We start from the raw sequence: 24,348 nt of genomic DNA on the forward strand, positions 1-24,348 counted from the left end.
TCCACCCTCCATGGCAGACATTTTCTCAAGGGGGGGAGAAGTTCACCCCCCCACCTGAAAGTTGACAAGCCCATTAAAGGCACCAATTTTGATCCACCATCCAAGTGGAATTTGAGGGGGTTCTTTTGAGGGGGCATAATCAGTGTCTTTCAACACAAGAAAAGAGAAATGTGTGAAACAGGGGTTCTATTGCTGGTCATTTGAATCATGTACAAAACAACAGGTGTTTTACACACACACCCCACACACACACACCACTTTTTGCTTTGATGGGTATAAATGGGCCCCAAAGAAGGGAACTTCTCCCTGCATGAGAATATATACAGTGTTATCTTCATTTTAGATGTCAAAAAGTATTTGCGGCTCTTAGTGTTTTCTTTTCCGTGGAAAACAGGTCCAAATGGCTCTTTGGGTGTTAAAGGTTGCCAGCCCCTGCTGTAGATCTTCACACAAAGTGTGATTTTCCATTGTAAGTGAATAAGATCACTGTGTTCAGATACTATATGCAGGAGTATGTATGTTTTATTCTTCTAGTCTATGATTGTAATACATGATAGATTACTAACACCTTTATTGGAACCAACTTCAAAAGTCACAAAATACAAGCAAGCTTTTGAGTTCATCAGAACCGTTCTTCAGGTGCAATGTTAACAAAACAAAAAGTGGGGGGAGAAATGCAGCCAAGCATAATGAAAAACCTCAGGCTGCTGTTTGTAATAGTCTTAAAATGGAATGGAGGAGGTGTTTTGCAGACTTAATTAGGTTAGATCATGCCTGATACAAAAGGATATTCGGTTGCAGCAAGGAACAGAGGGATGAAGGAACAGTGACTGCTCTCTCTTTTATAAGTTCAAAACCAGCAATTATTCAGATCTGTCTCCAGCACTAATCAGAACACACAAGTTCCCAGGAAGTAAAGAAAAACATAATGGTCCTTATATTAGCGAATGTAAGGATTAATTTTAGACGGTACACTAAGTATAGCATCCATAGGGGATAGGATTTCCTTGTGATTGTAAGGATTGCAGTTTGCCAAACTCCGTTATTAAGTACAAGAAGGTCTTCTAGGTACAGGATTCATCTGCTGGAAAGGTTAATTGTATTCTCCAGAGCAGACAAATGAGTATCACAATCATGGTTTTATGAAGGTTTGGATTCTCTTCTGACGGGCCAATGTTACCGCCAGCCTTTTTTGTGATCCACTTTTTCTTGGGGGGGGGGGGGGGGGATATTTGTATTCTGGTTTTTTCCCCAATGGGGACCCAAAGCAACTAACAGTATAGAGAAAAAAATATAGCAAAACAAAAGAGAAAGGGAAGGGAGGCTTCTGATTGCCAAATAGGCGTCTCTCTGCTTGTTCATCTTCTGCTAAACTCCAGGCTCCAATCTTCAAGCTAAGAGCCAAAGGATAAGAGCCCTTTGGTCACAGATTAAAATACTTGTGTATAGAGAGGACAGCACTTAAAAGAGTTGGCTTTTATATCCAGCTTAAGGAGTCTCAAAGTGGTTTACTATTACTTCCCCCTCCCCTTGTAAGATAGGTCGGCCCAAGAGAGTTCTGAGAGAACTGTGACTAGCTCATGGTCATCTAGCAGGTTTCATATGGAGGAATGGGGAAACAAACTCGGTCCACCAGGATTAGAGTCCACCACTCATGTGGAGGAGTGGGGAATCAAATCTGGGTCTTCAGATTAGGGTACACCACTCTTAACAACTACATGAGTTGATTCTAAGTGAGATGTTACTCCGCTGCCGCTAACTAGAAACATCGTCACCAGTTCCTTCCCTGTAATCAGATACATTAATCTGTGGCTTATTAGTGTTACAGTGTAATCTTAAACAGAGAAACACTCTTTAAGTCCACTAACTTCAGTCCTTAGAAATGTACTGATAGTCTGTTTAAATGTGCTCTCCTACTATTAAAGAGGATTTTTAAGACCTAATGACAGTTTAACAGACTCTGAATATTCTTTATCTGAAGGATAGACAGTTTGTTCCTGGATCAGTGGTGTAATGCTGGGGGGGGGGCAATGCCCCGGGAGCCGCTGCGGCGGGGGTGTGGCTGGCTGTGGAAGAGGTGTGGTGGGGGAATTCCTGGGCAGGGCACATGCGGGTGGCACCACAGCAGGGGCACAGGGCACACACGTGCCCCCTCGCTCCACCCCTGTCCTGGATGAACCTGCCCATTGACTCTGATCCTCATAGGTTCTTCTCGGCATGCTCCATCTTTTGAAGCAAGTCATTTGACAATTAGAGTTGGGCCCCTTTGGGTAGCACTGCCAAATCTTTGGAACAAAAGTCCAAGGTGCCTTTTGTCTGGTAAGTCCCCCCACTAAAGAAATTTAAGTACAAAGACCCTTTTCAATTCATCCTCTAGACCTTTACTTTTAAAAATGGGCTTGCTATCAATTACTTTTGATACGGAGCACACTGTGCTCACACCTCGCTGCTATAACTTAGTTTATGGTTGACATCTTGCTTGTTTTATTTGTGTAATTTATGCCGATTGAAATTAATGTACTATTTTTAAATTAAATGAGCTGCTGTGAGCAGCAATAAATGGGAAGCAACTGAACATATAGATACACATCAATAATATTAATTTTATTTAACAATTAAGACCAAAGGCTAACTCTTGAACTTGGAGCATGCTAACAGCCAATATGGTCCTTTGCTCCAAAAATATATATCTGTGCTATGTCTGCAGGGATTATATTCTTTCTTTTCTGGCAACCATTTGAAGAGTGTAGCACACAAGAGTGGTGCCTACCTAATCCCTGCCTCTTAGGCACACAACTTCCCTTGACTGACATAGCTGTACTGGGGCAAAGCAGAGAGGGTACTGCTGGAATAGAAGTGCAACTAACTCATGGTGCATTTGTGACTGGATGTAAGCATGGCTGAAGGTCAACAAGCTGTCCCCTCATACAAGCACTAGCACCTTTGCCCTGTACCCTATGAACCGTTGCTTCAGCACAGAGAAACCTTTAGCATTGGGCTATTAGGCCTTAATATTTTCTGTCAGCGGAACCATGACGATATGATACCCTCATGAAGAATAGGTAATATTTCACATTTGATTTACTACTAGTATAGCTGTAGAAGTTTGAATTTCAGAAATCCACTGAAAGTCAGAGCAAGTCAAAACAAGAAAAGCATTCTGGTGACACCTGGTGGCCACTTTACACAAAGAAACTAAAACTGAAACACTGTTCCCAAAGCAAGAGGAATGCAAGTGATTCCTTTCAAGGTAAGCCTTTCTTACCACAGTGGACTTAGAAACATATTTCACATTTACAGCCAGTTTAAATACAACCTGTTCTTCAAAGCTTAACTAATGAAGGCTTTAAAGTCCACAGTTGCACTTCAAAACTACCTTTGGTTTCCCCTGCCAAAACCCAAATGGACATTGTGCTGCATTCTAGATTCTGTATTTCAGCTTTTCACGGTGCAGTTTTATGGATGCAGCCATTGCCAGACTCAAATTTCTCAGAAGGCACTGAAGATAGAGTCCTAAGCCTTTAGTGTCCAGAGTGACGGTACCTAAGCAGTTCCTTGGCTGTGATTCCAGTGTTAAAGGCCAGGGAGAGCTTTCTGTGGCAACAGGAACTGAAATCTTTGCCAGGCACAAATGCACACAGTATGCATCACTCCTAATATACCAAACTCATATAAAATGGCTGTTCACGTCCCTCCTCCTCATCATACTTGCCAAGTTGGAAAACCAAAACAATGGTACAGCCAGACAAGCCTTCAGGTCTTTACAAAAGAAGACCCACAAAGGAAGTTAGGCAGGAGCTAACAATGGAGAGAGGGAACATTCCTAAGGACTGCTCTTAACTTGTAAACCATGGTTTGTAGGTAGTCAGGGTTATAACTACCTTGGTCCATTTAGGATTAGTTCATAGCACTAGTTCTGCCTTTCCCAAGAAGTAAAAAATCCTGCCTCTCTAACTTGAAGTACTTAATTTTAGGTCATCAATTTTTAAAAAGTAACTTACATACTTTAAAATGGGCTCTGATAGAAGGGGGGAAAGGTTTCATGAAAAAAAAGGTAGCCAGTACCACCATTCAGTGCCATTAAAAGCAAACGCACGAGACCCCATGTACCTTGTGCCATTTTTTAAAAGGTTGTTTTACTCTCAGTGTAACTAATCACAATGAAGCCATCTCTTACAACCAAAGACATAATAATGAATTTTCTTTACAGCTGAAGAGAAATGGGATTTGCTGCTCCATATCAAACCAGAACAGGTTGTATAAATTCTTCTTCATATTTATTGTTAAATGTAACTTTTATCTATAAAAACGAGCCATGAAATATTAAAAACTGAAACAATAGGATTTACACCCTTTACTTAATTTAGTTTAAATGGTCTATTCACTAAAAAAAAAAAAGAGGGAGGAAAGGTTAGGTATGTATTATTGCACTCCCCCTCCACTCTCCCCTCTAGCTTCCCCATTATAAACCATCCTGTTTCTGGAATTTATAACTCAGCTGTAAAATTTCCACTCCATACAGAGTGTTGGTATACTTTTATATATCAATCTTGTTCTAGGACAAAGAACCACCAGAGAAAACAGCGATGAATGGCCATCACACTAACATCTTTCGGCTAGGCATGAGTGCTACAGAGCAGGTGCTTAAGAATTCGATAAAATTTACTTATTAATAAACAGGTCATTAACATTCTTACAAAAAAAATTAGGATACCAAATCTCCTGGAACTGCTTGAAAATTCCCTGTGCCTCCATATCTTTACCAGAGAAATGAATGGAAATTTCAAGAGCATCACCAGAAATGACATCATAGCTGCATCCTCTCCAGGTACTGCCTCCAAATTCCCCCAGCATTTGCCTAGGCTGAACACTAATAAAGGAACACTGAATAAAGTTAAGAAGGGCACAAAGTGGCCCAAATAAAGGAAATAGGGATGCTAGCCTCCAGGTGGGACCTGGGGATCCCTCAGAATTACAGCTCATGTCCAGACTACAGAGATCAGCTCCCTTGGAGAAAATAGGTGCCTCTACAGCAGTGTTTCCCAAACTTTTTTTCCCATGGCCTGGTTATTCTAATACCTCTCCTCCATGACCCACAAAAATGTTTATCATCTGCATGCGGTGGCATCAGGGAGGCTCTCCAGGGTGCTGCTTCCCACCCCACCTCCCTCGTGGCACCAGTGTCTGCCGTGAGCTGTGGCTCCATCCCCAGCCCCTTTCTGAGTGGTAGGCTGGCTGGGGAGGAGCCCCGAAACTGCTGTATCATCCCGGCTGGTGCCCTCCGAGCAAGGACGGGGGTGGGGTGGTTGGTGACCCAGCTTTTTGCTTTCATGACCCGGCGCCGATCACAACCCACCATTTGGGAAACGCTGCTCTACAGCATTGGACCCCACTGTCCTCCACAGGTTCCATTCCCAAATCTCCAGGAGTTTCCCAACCTGGATTTGGCTACCTTACCTCCCTCATCCCCTGCTGGTGGCCTGACAACCTTAAAAGAAAACACTGCTGAAACCAAGGTTTGGCATTGGGATGATAATCCAAGTAATGCCATCACGTGCACAAGTAAAACTGCACCCTGCCACTCCACTCTGGCATGCCAACTTCTACATTTTTAAGAAGGTGCCATGTTGTTGATTCTGCATGTGAATCAGGCTTGATAATGGTGCTGAGCTAAAGAGGAATAAGAGTTTCTACTATATAATTTGTCCTTGCAAGGAGCTCAGGATAGCATACATTGCTCTATGTGCCTTCATTTTATCATCACAAAACTCATAATCACCTTTTGGGGTAAGTTAGGTTGCAGGAAAGTAATTAGGCTAAGGTTACCTAGCAAGCTTCATACCACTGTGGTAATTTGAAGGGTGTCCTACATCCTAGTCTGACACTCTAACCATACCACGTGGTATATGGTGATAAGAATTGCCTGGTTTCTGCGGAAGGTGCTACAGAAAAGGTCTCCAACCTTTCTGAATCTATGAGCCCCTCTGGATTTCTGACACAGGCTGGTGGGAACAACTATGGAGTGACTTTGGTATATTCTTAAGCATATTCTTAATCGTGCACTGGAGTGTTGAGAACATTAAAAAATGCAATCATGAGTCTATGAGTTTCTAACACAACCAATCCATGCATCCTGACTTTAAAACTCTACCTCTGGATATCCTCCAAGGAGAGGATTCATCAGTCTGGGATCCTCCTCCAGTTTTTCCTTAAGTGCTTGAGACTCCCCCCAAAAAAACTTATTACATCTTTACACACATTTGAAGCATCTTAAAGATCTCAGAAGGTTTCATAACATTAATTAGAATGTGAATAGCCCCTCTAGGTAACTTATGGTGTTATGATTATTGATGTTCTTGTTGTTTATAATGCTATGTTTATACCGGTAATGTTGTGTTTATTGATCCTCTGTTTATTGATGTTTTGTTGCTTGATGTTATGATTACTGATGTTTGCTATTATGCTGTTGTTGTTCACCACCCTGAGTCCTTCAGGGGAGGGCGGTATACAAATCAAATAATACAATACAATAAAGGGATTCATGGCATTACAATCAAGCATTACAGGCACCGAAGCAACCAGGTGCTGGGTGTTTTCTGAGCCTGCTCCAAGGTGCAATATAAAGTACAAAGATACGTTTACATAATGCTACTATCAAATTGAGGGGATGGCACGGCTAGAATATCAAACAAATCTTTAAATATTGTCAAACTGAGGGGATGGCAAGACTAGACTATCAAACAAATCTTTAAATACATGGTCATGTAGATTACCCCTACATTGCGTGCCTGATAGTTCTATTATCAGAAGACCTCACTGCCAATGAAAGAAACCATGGTGCATCTAACTTACCAGTAAGGAAGAACTAATGGAGAATAATAGGCCAGTTTGGTTTAAGCTATTTCAATTCATCATAGCCAGAAAAGGGATCATTAAACACAGCAGTGCAAACGTATCAAATTACAAGAAAGACGACAAGTGAAGTCAGAAATAAAAAAACGTCAATTTTGTATACTGCTACTGTGTGCCCTTTTATTCATCATCATGAAGGTAAGGTTAAAGGACAAACTGCAGCCCTCTAGCACACTCAAGTGGGGTAGCAATACTGCTCCAATGACAGCAAATCACATCACGGAGAGCATTACCGAAAGAAAGACAGTGTTACCCTAGCAACGACACTGTCAAAAGGCAATTAGAAGCATAGTCTCCAAAATGTATCTGTTAAATAGGTATGATACCCATTTCTCCCCCATGGTGTGTAGGAAAGTAGTATATGCCAGATGTGCCTAATATTTGAGGCACTTTTTGATTAGCACACCATTTTCTAACTTGAGAATTGGATCTCATAATTTCGCAAGCATGTGCTGGATTTTGACATTCTAATCGTTTTAGGGGGGAAAAAATCATCACTGCACCGCCCAGCCATTGCCCCTCAAACTACAAAGTGTAAACTTGCATTGCAAATACCTGATATGCAATAACACATATCACTTAACCAGTGGCTGCAAGTTTGTCAACATCATTCGATACTATACCAAGAAGGCCAAACTAGCTGTTAAGAAACAGCTTGGCCTGGCTAGACAAAACGTAGCCTGTTTTAGGAGCAGATCAGCTTATGAAGCATCACTTTTGGTAGCTAACTGTACTTACATAGTTCCTCCTACCCAATGACAAGCTTTAGGATGTGGGCCATCTTGTCCGGAGAAAAGAATAAAGGGCACCTACAGTCCCAAAGCAAAAATCTTGCTTTGTTTTAGATGAAAAGCAGCATAAGGATGTAGGAAGCTAAAGGTCCTTTTCTCCCACCTTGCAGCACTGAGCTCCATTACATTTTTATTCCCAGCCTGCCTAAAGTACTTTCCCCAAAATGCTTTCTTCACTCAAGCAGATGGACTCTCTGGGGCTCCTTGCTCTTCTTGGAAAGAGCCTGAGTAGATGGCAATGTGAAGACCTTAAGTGTTGTTAACATTACTATACGCCCTTAAAAAACATGTTTGCCAGTTTCCCATTATAACTGAACCACATTTTTGAGTGAGTTCAGAAGAATTTGGAAACGAAGGCTGTTTCTGCACAGCCATGCTCCGGGGGTGCGTCGGCATATATGACGCCGACGCACCCTCCTGGGACCGTTCACAAGAACGGTCCCAGTAGGGGTGGGGAAGATGGCACAGCCTGCGCAAAGGCTGCGCTGTCCCCCAAACACCTTACCGTCCCCTCCTGGCATCCGGCAGTTCGCACAGGCCAGGGGACACGCCCCCCTGCCCTGCGTGACAGCTCTAGAGTCACAGAGGGGGCGGGGTGTCCCCTGGCCTGTGCGATGCTCCGGAAGGCCAGAGGGGACAGTAAGGCGTTCGGAAAAGGAGGGGAAATGGTGCCTTCCAGCCGTTGCCGTAAGCCGCTGTTTCCAAAAACCGGCTTTGTGCCACTCGGGGGTTGCGAGGCTGGTGCCGCTCAGGAAACTGGCTTCGTGCCGCTCGGGGGTTGCGAGGCTGGCGCTACTGCGATGCAGCAGCGGCTGTGCGAACCCCTCCCCAGGGACGCTGTTTTTAGCGTCCCTGTGACTCTGTATTCTGCCCGTGCGGAAACAGCCATAGTTATCAGAAAATTTCCATTTCAAATGCTTTCTTGGTTACCCTAACACACACACACACTAAGTCAATGAAAATGGTGATGATGGGAAACTGCATGATTCTTTAAAGGGGCAATTTAAAAGAAGCAGTCAAGGGGCTGTGATTTGAAGGAATAGGGAGAAGGCTTAACACCATTCTTCCAGGTAGTTTTTCTCATTGAAAGTTGCCTCTAACAGGGATATTTTTTTTCTGATTTATAAAAGTAGAAATAAAACTAAGTTTAATGTAGGCAATTATCAAAAGGACAATGGGCTGAGGGATTGCTGAAATCCCTCTCAACAATTCCTCCTAGCTTCTGGTTATGGAGCTGCACTGAAAGTAAAGCTCTAGAACAGTGACAGCGAACCTTTTCGAGACTGAATGCCCAAATTGCAACCCAAAACCCACTTATTTATCGCAAAGTGCCAACGCGGCTATTTAACCTGAATACTGAGGTTTTATTTTAGAAAAACCGGTTGGCTCCAAGGCGTGCGTTACTCACAAGTAAGCTTGGTGGTAGTCGGTGGCTTTGCTTTGAAGCAACCATACAACTCTTCCAACAAATGAATCATGACCCTAGGAGGGTTTATTCAGAAGCAAGTCCCATTGCCAGCAACCAAGCTTACTCCCGGGTAAAGGATCATGCTTTAGTTCTTCGCATGAAAATCAGTGGGGTTTAACAGCGCTTAACAGGGTTACCTACATTGCTTCCCCAAAACTAGGTCTTAGATTTAATGCTAATTATTGAACCCAGCATCCCAGGCCAGCCTAGATGTGTGTGGGGGCACTCTGTTTGCGCATGCCCACAGAGAGGGCTCTGAGTGCCACCTCTAACACCCGTGCCATAGGTTTGCCACCACTGTTCTTGAAGCACTATATTAGATAAGAAGCATGGTTTTACTCCCCTCATCTGCAAGGACTTTTTCTCCCATTAAAAAATTAGTTTCCCTCCCATCCTGTAGACTTGAACCAACAGGTACATATACAAACTAATACAGATCTCCCATCTCATTTACCGTAGGTCCAAACATTGTTCTTCCCTCTAAGGGCGATGTCTTTCACTAGGTGTGACAAGAGAAGGAATAGTTACAGAAAATGCCATGAAGTCGCAGCCGACTTGTGGTGACCCCATGGGGTTTCAAGGCAAGAGACATTTGGAGGTGACTTGCCATTGCTTGCCCCTGGACTTCCTTGGAGTCATCCATTCAAATACTAACTGGGGCCAACCCTGCTTAATCAGTCCAAGAGAGGGAATATCAGAAGCTAAATAACTCCAAATGGTATTTTTCTTTCTTCGAAACTGCCACAGTTCTGTCACAAGAATGTTCATTCATTTTGGTATATTTCATTGTTGGTTCATCCATTTCATAGTCTCACAAGCCTGGAAAAATTACAGTATCAGAATTTGCTTTTTCTTATTAGAACAGAAAATTACCAGCAGTTAGTAGGTCTTTTTCACATGGCTTCACCTGCATGCTGTTGTTTTATACTCAGTCCCTTCAAGTTTAACTTTCAAACCACCTTGTTCCAGATTTCATCTTCTTCTACAGATCACACCCTCCCATTCTCCAGCTTCAAATCCTTGATTAGTCAAGTGTAATATTGTACATGTATAAGTTGTCTTGGCTCTTGTTGGGTCAGGAGCATGACAGGTCATAAGCACTTTACATGTGTCTGTTTGTGTAGATGGGCCATTTAAATTTATGTTGGTACAGGAATGATGTGTTTGTAATTTTGTGTTCAAACTGTATAAGCTGCCATACACCATAAGGAGGATGCTAATACTTTCAGCATTTCCCCCATCTTCTTAAAGAAACAAGCTCTGCCACAGGGATAAATAACTGGCATCATACCGCACTCCTCAGAATTTACCCCCAAATCTGCAGGAATCTCCCAGACCTGAGCTGGCAACATATGTGACACCTCTAAAACCTATCAAGTTTATTGTGGCATGAGTGACCATACTCTTCAACCTACAGTGCTACTGTAAAAAGGTAAAAGTAGTCCGCTATGCAAACACCACATCATTAGTGATCCATAGGTAACGTCACATCACAGTGTTTACTAGACTTTGTTTGTGGGGTGGTTTGCCATTGACTTTGTTTATGGGGTGTTTTGCCATTGCCTTCCTCAGTTGTCTACATTTTACCCCCAGCAACCTGGATACTCGTTTTACTGACCTCGGGAGGATGGAGAGCTGAGTCAATCTTGAGCTGGCTACCTGAAACCAACTTCTGTCAGGATTGAACTCAAATTGTGAACAGAGGTTTGACACAGCACTGCAGCTCATCACTCTCCTTCATGGGCCCTTTACAGCGCTTCTATAGTCTACCAAAATGCCACAATAAATCTCAGGCTCATTCCGCACATGCAGAATAATGCACTTTCAAACTGCTTTCAGTGCTCTTTGAAGCTGTGCGGAATAGCAAAATCCACTTGCAAACAGTTGTGAAAGTGGTTTGAAAGCGCATTATTTTGTGTATGCGGAAGGGGCCATAGTCTTCAAAGTACTACTGGACTCAGGTCAGCAAGCAAGAGTTCTAACGTGGCTGGTAGGGTATCAGAAACAATGCTAGTTCTTTCTTTTAAATTAGAAATAAAACACATACTGTTCTGTAACTCACTGTGAGTTGAAATCATAAGAAAACACCATGTTCTCATACAAGTGGTTTCTGCCATGAATCTGGAATGCAAAATTTCCATTTTACTTAAAAACTAACAGGCATGCTACGCCATGGTTATGTTTGGCAATTGGATTAGTAGCACTCCAGCAGAGTTAGACTGTGCCATCTTCCTATTAGGGTTTATATGACAGTATCCTTTTGTTTGAAGGAGGGAGAAGGTGGGGGGGAAGCCTAGCAAAGAAGAATAAAATGAATATGAAGAACACTGAGCACAATGAAAGACCGCAAGAGCCAAGACAGCAAGAAGACCCGGCTTCAGCAGAGACCAAGGGAGATTAAAGAAGAACAGACATATTTATACATTTAAAATGTTCACATCTCAAAAAACAGAACTTTCCCCATTTGTCAAAGGGGAGCCTCATCCAAAGTAAATGGCTTGAATCTCAATGTCTTCGCTCAGATTGCAATCACCACAAATTTAGGGAACACAGAACATCACTGTCAAGGAATGAACTCTCACAGGCTGTCAACTGCTTAATCAGAGCCTGACTTGGCTGGAAGTGTGAAATTATGTAATTACCAACGTTTGGCAATTCTGATGGTTTAGACAAATTACATCACTTGGAAGATCTTGTTTTATAAAACAAAATTCCACGAGCTGCTTCATACTGGAAAAGCTCCTGTCAGAGATATCTCTGCATTTCCTCAACAGCTTAGTGATGCTTATTTAACCCCCCTCCCAAAAAAACCCTCTCACTCTCTCTCACTCTCTGAACACACACACACATTACAAAAACCTGGTTAGAAAAAGAGGTTTCATGTTTAAAAAATTCTACAAAAAGTTAACTCTTGTGAATTCTGAATTCTAATAGTCTATTTATGAATTTAAACTGCATATGTGCAAGTTATACACCAAATAAAGTGATGTTGTCATTGAACACTACAGTTCTTAAACTAGTAATTAACGTAACATATGAACCCTTTACAACCCTCATCTAATCCTCACTTTCACACTGGAAGGCAGGTCCTTAATTTTAATTTTACAGATTGGGAACCAATGAAATCAGTAGTCCAAGATTGCATTAGCAGCAGCTAATGGCTGGCAGCCGGTATATATGGGTATATGTGGAAGGGGCGGGGGGGGAAGGGTGTGTATGGGGGGGTACTGGTGGCATGCCACATCATTGCCAGGGAAACTGCTCTAAGAATTACCATTAATTCCATGGTAAAATCAAAGTTTCCAGTGATTTTAGAATGATGTGCCATCACATCTAATTTTCCCTTGGAAGTACATAGCATCATGTGTCATGCCAGCAATTTTTATTTTTCTTCTGTTGCTGCTGAGATGCCAGCAAAAGGCCATAGTGGGTGACCCAGCAACCATGATCCAAGGCCTCTTTGGGTTCATGGCTGGGTTGGGAGGCCCGAACCCAAGCTAGAACTGTCGGGAGTGCTGCTGCCATAAAACTGAAAGACTTGTGCTTGTTATCTCATCCTCACAGCAGCTGCCATTGGCCTGGACTTGTGGAAGGGTTGCCAGCTTTTACAACAAGACATTATGGTCCTTTGGTGGAAAGTGGAGTGGAGTGAAGCCCAGAGCTGGTCAGCGGGAACAGCCCAGTAGTTCAGGCAGGTTCAGAGACAGAATTCATTGGTTCATTCTTGTTTTCTTTCTTTCCTTTTTTTTTTTTGGCAGGCAGAGGTTTACAACCAGATCAAGCCAGGGTTTTCCTGCACTCCGGAATGGGTGGCTTTAGAAGCATAAATATCTGAAAAGAGAAAAAGCACCATCGGCTGTTTGGCGCAGCTGTTCCCTTGAAACTTCCTAAAAGCAAAAAAGTAACATCAATTGTTTTTAAGCAGGTAACCCCTCTCCCCAAAACAAAACCCCCTTGATATGCATTAAATAGGGGAGAGATGGCTCTCACTAGATTTCTTCAGGATTACAGTAACATTATGTTATAGTAGGTGGGATGATGGAAAAGGGAGCAGAGGGAGAATATTAGTAGTCCAATGTTTTGTGAGTATATGGAATATGGTTATTAATACAGGAAAATATGTTTGTGAGTTGCTCTGAATGAATAAAATGAGAATACAAAGTACATGAGTACCCAATATTAGGAGCTGAAACTTATACAACTACATTGGGAGAGGCGTGATTCCATTTATATGTTAATGATAGTTTCTGTAAACATTTTCATCCTGCCTTTCAACTCAATTAGGGCCTTACTAATGTTTTGCATCAGTGTTTTAATATTTTAGTTTGTAATCAAAATAATCTCAAAAGGGCATGTTTGCTTCTTTGTACTGGACTTAAATGCACATGGTTGGTCCCTTCAGTTGGCAACAATACTGAAATTATACAAATAGAAGGCAACAGTTTGATAATAAACCTTCCCAGGTTCATGAATTTTATTATTATATGTCTGAAATGCTTGAATATTTGAAAAAAAGAATGCTATAGGACTGGCATTACCCTGGCTTTGTACTGCAGAATTCTAGAATTTATATTAAAAAGGAAAAAACACAGTCCTTTGGAATACTTATTCTTCTGAGGCATTCTTTTGTATATGTAAAGTAGAGGAATGGCTTTCAGTAGGGGCAGAACTAGCAGTTCTATCAGATTCAACTAAAAATGGCATCTCTGCGTCTAATTTTCCCTTCTTTACACATAGCATCAAGTATCGTTGCCACTGTCATCACTACATGACTGATGGGTTCATTGCGACAAATTCAAAGCAGTGCAGAACGACTTCTTTAACAGAGAGCTGTCTTTAGCTTATCAGTCTCAAGCCACCAACCTGTAAATACTTTAAAGAATACAATGTGGACATCAGACAATAATGTTGATGAGAGGATTGGCTCTGTTACTATAAAACCAAGGGAAACACACAAGAAGCCAGGAAGATCTGGAGGACTTTCTATACAACATATTTCAAAAATATGTATAATTGAAATGGCATATTGTGTTGACTGTCAGACAAATAATTATCTTAGACGAACAATTAGCCAGACTAACAATTATCAACTACCTTGAGTGTAACTGTCTCTCAGCAGGTAGCAAAGTTTTGTGCATTAGCTTATAAAAAAACGCAAGGTCCTACTAAGCCAGGGAACGAACTGAAAGTCAAGTATTTATTCAACTAGTTAGCTGTTTAATAATTGCTGTTATGGATGTGTGTTGTTGTTTTGTTTTGACTAGCCTTTGGCCATATTAAACTATTTCAGAACTACTTTGAGGTACTGCTGTTTCTGAGCTGTTTAGGGTGTGTCCGCGTGAAAATCTCCTAGATTTTGCGGAGTGCACTAGAAGTACAGGTGGTTTTGCTGGGAGGGGCTTCTGCTTGAGTGTGGTGAGACACCTGCCTGCTATTGTCTGACTCCTGATCATGCCAGAATGCCTGATGCATGAAGCTCTGGGTTATCAGGAAGCAGGTTCATTCCCTTGAAACTAGGGTTGACAGCCTAGAGAAGATGAGACAAAGAGAAGACCTTCAGAGACTTAACAGAAAAGTCCCACTCCTGTGGGAACAGCTCTTCTGCTGTGGAGTGTGAGCATCTTGAGGTCAGAGGATGTCTAAGAAGAGGGATATGATCCTTTAAAAGGGACCCCTTCCTTGGGAGGCAGACCAATATTCTCTGATACCAAGGACATCCCTATGGAGTGGGGTGGGGGGAAGTGGGCTTTTGGAAGTGAGTGATTCAATTATTAGGAATATAGAGACGGGCATTTTAACTGCACAGTGACTTGCCTCCCTGGTGCAATGGTTGCAGCCAGCAAGAGCTGTCAAGATAATTTGACAATGCTGAGGAGGAGTCAGCAGTCATGGTGCAGGTTGACACCAATGACGTTGGGAAATCTTGTGTAGTCCTGGAGGAAAAACTGGGAATTCTAGATTAAAGGTCATTGCTTCAATAGTTGCATTCTCAAAAGTGCTACCAGTTCCTTGCACAGGGTCAGTTAGATAGGAACAAACTAGGGCTCTCGATGTGTGGATGAGAAAGCTGAGCTAAGAAGAGTTTCAATTTGCAAGGCGCTGGGGAACTTTCTGGGATAAGCTGAACCTGAACCTTTGGTTTACTTGAACCAAAAAGGAACCAGGCTGCTAGTAATTAATATCAAAAAGGTGGAAGAGCAGCTTTTAAACTAATCCCAGAGGAAAAGCTGACAGGAGCTGTGGAGCCACTGGTTCTGGTCCTGTCAGTCCAAAGGGATAAACACTCACTATAATATTAACAGAAGAGTTGGTTTTAATACACCACTTTTCTCTACCATAAGGAGACTCAAAGTGGCTTCTCTTCCCCCTCCCTTTGTGAAGTAGATGGTGCTGAGAGAGTTCTGAGAGAACTGTAACTAGCCCAGGTCACCCAGCGGGTTTCATGCAAAGGAGTGGCAAATCAAACTCAGTTCTCCAGATTAGAGTGCACTGTGCTTAACCCCTACAACATGCCGGTTCTCTGAAAGCGTAACAGAACTTGGGAGTGAGGGTAGTATGGTGAAAGTGGCTGATGCGTGGTGACAAATGAGCCAAGGAAAATGAGCACTGTTACAGGAGGTGGAAAAATGTTATAGGAGTCTGTCTGTCAGACTTAGATGTCTCCAAGCCAGGATGTGGGAACTGTGGTGCTTGGTGATCACTGAGAATTTTAATAAAGTAGTTGTCTCCAAAACATGGTGGAATGAGGAAAATTTATGGGATATGGCCATCCCTGGGTATAAAGTCAATAGGTGGGACATAAAGGAACAAGTTGGGGGAGGTGTTGCATTGTACATCAAATGGGGCATAAACTCAAATTAGAAAACACCATGGGAATTAACGCCCCAACAGAAGCAACAGGGGTGAAAATACTGGGCCCTAAGAGTTACCTAAGGGTGAGGGTGTACTATCAGCCATGTGATCAAACCCTTGAGGCTGAACTTGAGATGGAAAAGGAAATAAAGGAAGTGATTAAAGCAGGTAACACTATGATGCTGGGAGACACCAAGTATCCTCAAGCTGACAAGGTAAATCTGTGCTCAAGATGAGTAGAAATTAGATTCCCAGACATCATAAATGACTGTGCTCTGGAACAGTTGGTAACAGAGCCAAAGAGAAGGGTAGTGATCTTAGACTTGGTTTGCCAGTCTAGGCATCACCCCCCACCACTCCTGTACTGGCCCAGCAAACCTGCTGCAGCCTCACCAGTCCAAGCACTGACCCACCCCATTACCGATCTGACCGATCTGATCCACAGCAGGCTCACCAGTCCATGCAGCCACCCGCCATGCCAATCTAGGCTGGCAAGCCTGCTGGGGGTTCAGCAGCTGAGGAAGCCATACACCCTAGTGCTGATCTGCACTGGTGAGCCTGCTGGAGGTTTGTCATCTGAGACAGTCACATATACCCTGGGCCAAGATAAATCAGATTTATATCATATCTGGCCCTCATAACAAATGAGTTTTACATCCCTGCCCTAGAGGATGCTTGGAAGAAGTTTATAACCACACTGATTGAAGTCCAGATAGAACGCAGTCCACTTGTTAGGAAAGGCACTGCCAAGTCTAGAATGCCTGCATGATTAACAATGTTAGTCAAGTAAGATATAAAAAGTAAAGAGGCTCCTTTTAAAGAATCTCCCAATAAACTGGACAAAATTTATTTATTTTATGTTTATTAAGTAAAAGTAGAAAAGTTGCTACTGAAAGTGTCTTAATCTTTCATAATACTAGAATTCCCATAATACTAGCACTCACTGATTTGTTTGTCCCAAATCAACTAGGTAAGAATTTCTACACATTTTCAGCCATGAGATATGATAATCGCCAAAAAACAAACTTATGGAGGACTGGTGCATTAGCCAGGTACAAATTCTGAGTATACTGTGAATATAAGGTGCTCAGTGAGAAAACACATACATAGTATATAATAAAATCAGATTGAGAATTGACAGTAAAGGGCAGGGCAATATTTATTTTTCCATCTTTTCAAGATATGTGCGTGAGTACTGTAAAGCGCACAGTAAAAATGGTCATATCATAGGCACTATAATTTTTATGCATATGAAAATCAGAGGTGCCAATTATACAAATCAGCTATGCTACAATGTCAAACTGTCTGTATAACTTCCAGGCCAGAGGAAGAAAGGTCTTCATTACCTGCTTTCTAGATGTTATGGATGTCCATTGTTAAGAAACAGAGTAGTGGGTTTGATGAACCCATCTACACGTTTACCAAGGCTTTTTAATGTTCTCATGCCTTCACTGACTTTATGAGACCCATGCTGTTAATACACAGAACTCAAATTATACCTCTATATCCTTCCCTCAGCTCCTTGTTCCAGTCTTTCAAGCAAGTTCACTGTGAATAGATGAGCAAGAGAAACAAGTAGGCTTATTAATCTCTACATGGAACCTGGAGGTCTCCCAGAATTATAACTGATCTCCATACTACTGTGTGGGGCCAGGACCGCGTCTCTGGTCCTACACAGCTGAATTAGTTTAAGAAAGACTTAGAATTAGCAAACACCCAAGAAGCAGTTTTGAAACAGAAGATAAGTTTACTGGACAGCATAAGTATCTGGCCAGGGTGTCCCCTTAAGGATAAGAGGCACGCCCTTGATACAAAGGGACCAATTTTTATAGACGCAAAAATACAAACGTCACACAATCATTATAGTCCATACCTCTTTCACGTGCCACAAGCATGTGTGTTCAAACCCCACCTGCCTTGATCTGTCTCCGGTTCACATGAAGCCCAGCCATTATTGTTCTTCGTTTCAAACGCTACAAGCTGAAGTACAACTCCTCTACCGTATGACAAAGGGCAGCCATAAAACTAGCTTGTTGTCTTCAAGAATAACTTGTTTTGCTCTCAGAGAGAGCTATACCTCTAGGGCATGCAGGCTAACATACTGTAGGATCATAAAACTTCCTTCGATTCTAATACAATGATTTTACCTGTTAACAAATATTGATTCTAACAACAATTATACCTTCAATTCTAAGACAACAGAATTATGATCAAATACAAGTAAATGTGAATTACTCATTATCATTTCTGTGTTCATTTAACATAAATAGAAAAACATTTTTTCCTTATTTAATTAATCACATTGATTTAGCTATCCCTCATTGCTGGTCCTAACCAAGAAAACAAGGTAATAAATTTATATGGCTTCTGTCATATAGTAACCTGTAGTTACAAGATCTCAAAAGATGTTATCTGTAGTTGCCTGCATTTTCACTAGCAAGCTGGTTACATGCAGGCCTGCTGGTCTATATACACAGAGCCATTTTGATTCATCAATCCTTGGTTCAGGCACTTGATTAAATACAAATTTTATACATTCTGATCTGTCTCCACAACTGAGATTAGTTGTCCTGGAGAAACTGGCAGCTTCAGACAGCAGATCTTTGGCATCACATCCCCAAGGAACTCCTTCCCTAAGCTCTGTTGCCAAATCACTAGGAATTTCCCAAGCAGCATATGGCAACCCTAGAGACAAAGTTCTTTGTCTTTGTCAATATTGTACTCTGAATAATCCCCATGTATGAACAGCTCAAACATGGTCACATTAGATATAGTCCATCAATGTCATAAGTACCTGTATATATGAACCCTAAAATATGTGGTCCGATGAACAGAACAGTAAGGAGCAGACATTACAGTTCTACTTTTTACTGTTCTCAAAATCCATGAAAGTTAAGCATTACTTTTAAAAAAATTAACAGAAGCTGTTTTCAGGTTTCCAAATATTTCCTAGTCACACACTGCACAGCCAGACAACCAGAGTTTTAATAGGGGAGCAATCAAGAATGATTACATACTGCTGTTCAACATAAGACTAACCAGCATGTCATTTTTAATCATATGCTACAGATATGACAAAATTAAAAATAAAATAACTAAATATTATGTTTAAACTGATGCTACTGCCTTAAAGCAATCAAATTTTGACACCATCACGTAAAATAAAAAATATGTTTCCTGATAATTGTACTGTAATTATCAGGTAGATTTCAAGACTTCTATCATTTCTAATATATCTAATCATTTCTATCTATGATTTCAAGATTTTTATCATTACTTGTCTTTTCACATGGTGTGCTTCCCAAAGTCTAAGATTAAGGCAAACATGTCATAAGAGTGTACTTGAACGAACATCCTAGTTTTCCCAGACAAATCACTCCATATACTCCCAATAGCTGGCCCCAACCAGAAATCTGACAGCAGTGTTTTGCATTAGCTGCAGCTACCAAACACTCTTCAAGGGCAGGCCCAAGTATAGCATAAAGCAACTGTCCACTCTAGATGTAACTATGGCATGATCATAGTGACTAGATCTGACTGAACCAGGAACAAATGCAATTGATACACCAGCAGAAGTTGAGCAAAAGAACTCCAAACCACCAGAGCAGTCTGGTTTTCTGAGATGACTACTGTCTGGACTAGAAACTCCCAAACTGCAACCTGGCTTTTCAAGAGGAATATAACTCCACCAAGATAGGAGATATCTCAAGTCCCTGGCCTACCTTTCTACTAAAGCAGATAACACCTGTCTTCGCAGGATTAAGTTTCATCTTGTTCATCCTCATTCAGCCCATTATTGACTGTAAGCATAGTATCCTCAACAATATCCTTTGATTTCAGTAGGAAAGAAACATACCGTAGAGCTGTATATCATTCATATATTGATGACACTGTGGCCCAAACCTCCTGATGACCTGAGTGGGTTCACATAGATATTAAATAGTATGGGGGATAAGACTGAACTCTGTGGAATCCCACAAGTCAACAGCCATCAGGCAGAGCAGGAAATCCTCAGCACCAGCTTCTGAGACTAACCCTCAAACCACCAGCTTCTGAGACTAACCCTCAAACCATCATACATAGTGTCTGCCAGTTCCCATGCCAAAGGACAGCTCAGTAGGGTACTATGGCTGTTGTGTTGAAGGCCAAGAAGAGATTCAGCTGAATTTGCAAGGTCACATTCCCCCTAGTCCAGTTCTCGGTAGAGATCATTAACAAAGGCAACCAAGAAATGAAGTAGATCCAGAACAACATCACATTTGAACTTCTGAGTTCATATATGATCCTTATAACTGCAACCACCAATCTTTCTTTCATAGTGCAGAGCCTCTCCTGACATTCCTCTGGGTCCCCTATTCCCCAGGAGCAGAATGCTGTGGAGAACAGTCAATGGCAGTGAGAAAGGTAGAAATTTCCATTCTGACATTGGAAAATTTAGTCTTGATCCAACCCATTATGTGATAATCTGAATATTGCAAATGGCTTGCCTTGAGTCTCATGGAGCATTTTCTGTTATCACCTCTAGCACATTCTCTGAATCGGAACCAAACTAGATAAGGAGTAATGTTTCATACTGAACTCCTAACACAACTGACAGATATGATGAAAGTGTCTAGATTTTTCCCAATAATGTACCCAAAACAATGTCGTCCTTCACAGCAGGTACAAATGAACCCAAGAGCCTTACCACTTTAAACAACATCCAAAGGGGAGCAGTTAAGCAAGTCTTGCTACATTGCTATTCTAAGGTTCATATTGACATAGCAAGGCATTATCACCAGTACACTAGCTGCCAGTCTTGCCATTCAGTGAGGACTGCCTGAACCTCAGTTTAATGGTAAACACACACACAAAGCACACATACTGTAGAACAATTATTCTAGTTGGTACACACACACAAAGCACACATACTGTAGAACAATTATTCTAGTTCAGGGGTAGGGAACCTGCGGCTCAAGAGCCGCATGCGGCTCTTCTGCCCTTGCACTGCAGCTCCGTTGTAGTCGTGCCCGCGGAGTCACCGTAATGACGAGACGAGACGCGGAGATATCATCTGGTGGAGAGAGCCAGCAGCGGGAGCGCGGGGTCCGTGATCCTGGCAACTCTGCCACGTGCTAGTTCCTGGCACCTTTTATTAGGGTTTCTCTGGGGGCGGGCAAAGGGGTGGATTGGCGGGAGGCCGGGAGAACGGGAGACCGGGAGATCGTCAGGTGATGCATGATCTCATCGGGCTGGTACGTGCAGGAGGAAGCGTCCGTGTCTGGGCCTAATCCATACCTGGGGGCAAGGGCCCCATTATCCCTTTGTCTGGGACACCTGGTGGCTGTGAGCCAGGTAGTTCATGCCCTGTGCCTCACCAGGGGGTGGGGGCTGGGGTGGTTGCGACCAGAAGGTCGGCAGTTGGGCCGGGCATGCCAGGGCTCTGCCTCACGGTGTTACAATCAGCGGCTCATCCCTACACTCCACGTTTGAGCCGCCGGCTTCGTCCTTGCCCACCCTGCAGGCAGCAGGGCTGGCGCACCACCGTTGCGCGGGTCAAGTTGGGCAGCGCCGCTGGTTTCCCCTCTCACTTTGGAGTTCTCAGCTGGGCGGGCACTTTCTTCGGCGGTCGGTGGCAATGCCGAGCCACTGGGTCTTATGCCTTGCTCCGCCCCTGCAGGCAGCAGGGCGGGTGCATCCATGCGCTTCTCAGAATGAGCGGAGTAAAAGGTTAAAAAACCCAATATATACAGTGTTATCTTTATTTTAAATGTCAAAAATTGTTTGCGGCTCCAAGTGTTTTCTTTTCCCGTGGAAAACGGGTCCAAATGGCTCTTTGAGTGTTAAAGGTTCCCTACCCCTGTTCTAGTTGGTACTCAATACAGAACACTTCTTTCTTATATATATATTCCTATTTTACATACATTCCTATTTTAAACACAAACATTAGGGCATGTAGCCTAGGTAATGCCCTTAGGCTAGCTCAGTCTCATCAGATCTCAGAAGCAAAGTAGGACTGGCCCTTGTTAGTATTTGGATGGAAGACCCAAGGAATTTCATGGTCACCATGCAGAGCAAACTGATGTCATAACCACCTCTGTTACATTTACAAACTTTACAGGATTGCCACAAGTCAGTTATGACTTGATGGCACTTTACACACACACAGCCCAGCTAATGTAGAAAGTGATCAGAAAGGAGACCAGGGAGTGCAGCAGGCAGCAGTGGAATCATGCATGTCACTTTCAATTACACCTTGAAGTGAAATGACAGCTCTCCAGGAATTCCCTGAACTCTGTGGCAAAAGCATCATGTCACTTTTGGGTACAACTGGCAGTTATTTCCCACCCCCACCCCCCATTTTTGCTAGTGCTGAAGCAAAGTGCAATGTTAGAGCCAGGAAATATTCACTGTGTTGTTGGGATCACCAGTTAAGACCTGCTTCACAAGCCCAGCGCTCCGTATCTCTCCCTTCAGAGGTGAGATGGATGGTAACCACAGATGGGCTTTTCTTAGCAATGCCACTTTGCTCAGGGGCTGCCTTTATCTTTGAAAATTGCCTGGCACATTACCCTCCTTTAGGCACCAGGCCAAAACATTTCCATTTACCCACAGTATTTAATTAAGGGTTGTTGTGGCTGTTCTAAACCCCATATGACAGAGTTTGCAGCCTAGAAACTGTTATGTTTATTTCAAACTGCTCAGTGGATGTATGCGCTAGCTGGGCTTTCATTAACTTTTAATATTTTAGGTTCGTCGTATGTTTTATTTGGGCAAGTTCCCACTTCAGTTCAGACAACAAGACTGTTAAGGCGTCATAAGACTGTCCGTGTACTGTTACAGACTTTTAATACAATTTATGTGGGGAAAAAATCCACTTCACCAGGAATATAATCGGCCTACAAGGCCGAAAGCAACGAAGCAGGCTCCGCCCAAGACAGCTAAATTCTCCGTCTCACGAGATTATTTCATTGCCTTTAACGAACGCTGACAGGGCGCGTGCATACTCCTTGATGAATCGGAGTCACACGGGAAACTCCAGTTTAACGTACACGCACCGATCTATCTGCTGTCACGCAAGCGCGAACCCCGACCCAAGCGCCTCAACGTTTATTTAAGAGGACTTTCCAGTACATGCGCATCGCGAATCCAAGAAGCCAGAGACCGAACGACCACCGCATGCGCACTTTCATCCATCCGTCAACTCTTCCCCCTCCCCTCAAAATAGGGCGGGGACTCTTGCTGCTTTATCCAATCGCCATGCAAGAAAGTCTTCCCGCCTTCAGCGCCCAACCCACTCAGAAAGCAATTCGTAGGCTCCTGATACTAATAACGAACGGTCATTGGCTGAAAACTTGTTTCCCGGCCTCCCGCCCACTATTAAGGGAAAAAAAGGGAAAAAAAACGACGGCAGCAGAGAGGCCCAAAAAGCCCTCGGGAAAGCGAAGAGGCCCGGGGAAAGTCAGGAAACCAGCGGCGCTCCGAAGAACAGCCGCAGAGAACTGTCCTCGTCCAGAGTCTCCCTAAGAAGTGCGGCAACTGTCGGCCGTTGGTTTTGACTCACCTGACGGGGGCAGCCGTCCCCCTGCGCTTGTGATGATCTTGGTCACAAGTGGCGTGCCGTAGATGCGCCCTGCTGCGTCACTAGCCGAACGCCGACGTCGAACGTCGTGCGTGGGGCGGGAGGAGGAAAAGGGAAACAGGAAGTTGGGCTGAAAACAGGGATCTCATGCGGGGACCCAGCGTTGATTCTTGGGGCGCCCCACCGGCTGGGTGAACGGGTTTAACGATCGGTTTGTAACGCTGAATATCAGCATTCCAGCGAAGGAGGCTGCTGCTGTTACTAAAATAAACGGGAAACCTTGTGGCACTTTGTAGTCGAACCTATTTTTATTTTATCATCGTTGTGGGTCAATGTCTTTTAAGATGCCTTGAGATTTCTGTTTATCTTCTTAGGAATAGGGTTGCCAACAGTCTGGAGGAAAAGTGACTTCTCTCTTCAAAGGGAATTGAATTAAATGTTATTTGTCTTTATCGCAAAAAAAAATCACCTGCCATTTCCATACATTAAGAGCACTTTTCTCCAGGTCTGTTGGCAACCCCCCCCTTACAATTCATAAAGGCCATGATGTATATTTTTTTCCAGTCAACCAAAATAACACAAACTGTCAAGTTCTTCAGAATTCATCATCCTGGATTTATTTATTTTTTTCATGGAGGGGCCATTCTCAGTCCATGATATTAAACCAGGCTTTGTCTGGTAAGCATCCTATCTGAAACATCCCAAATGGAAAAGGAAACATCAGCCTATTTAAAATTCCTCTTTGAATCTTATATTAGTAAAGG

General features: G+C 42.8%; 1 protein-coding gene across 1 annotated transcript in view; it reads right to left on the minus strand.

The window, feature by feature from the left end:
* Positions 1–23,645, minus strand: part of ZNF407 (zinc finger protein 407) — a 530,175-nt gene extending 506,530 nt beyond the window's left edge. The window contains exon 1 of the mRNA XM_048507663.1: positions 23,567–23,645. The gene's annotated coding sequence lies outside the window, so the exon portion shown is untranslated. The remainder of the gene's footprint in view (positions 1–23,566) is intronic.
* Between the last annotated feature and the right edge of the window lie 703 nt (positions 23,646–24,348).

Source organism: Sphaerodactylus townsendi, linkage group LG09 (genome assembly GCF_021028975.2).
Source record: "Sphaerodactylus townsendi isolate TG3544 linkage group LG09, MPM_Stown_v2.3, whole genome shotgun sequence".
Taxonomy (NCBI): Eukaryota; Metazoa; Chordata; class Lepidosauria; order Squamata; family Sphaerodactylidae; genus Sphaerodactylus; species Sphaerodactylus townsendi.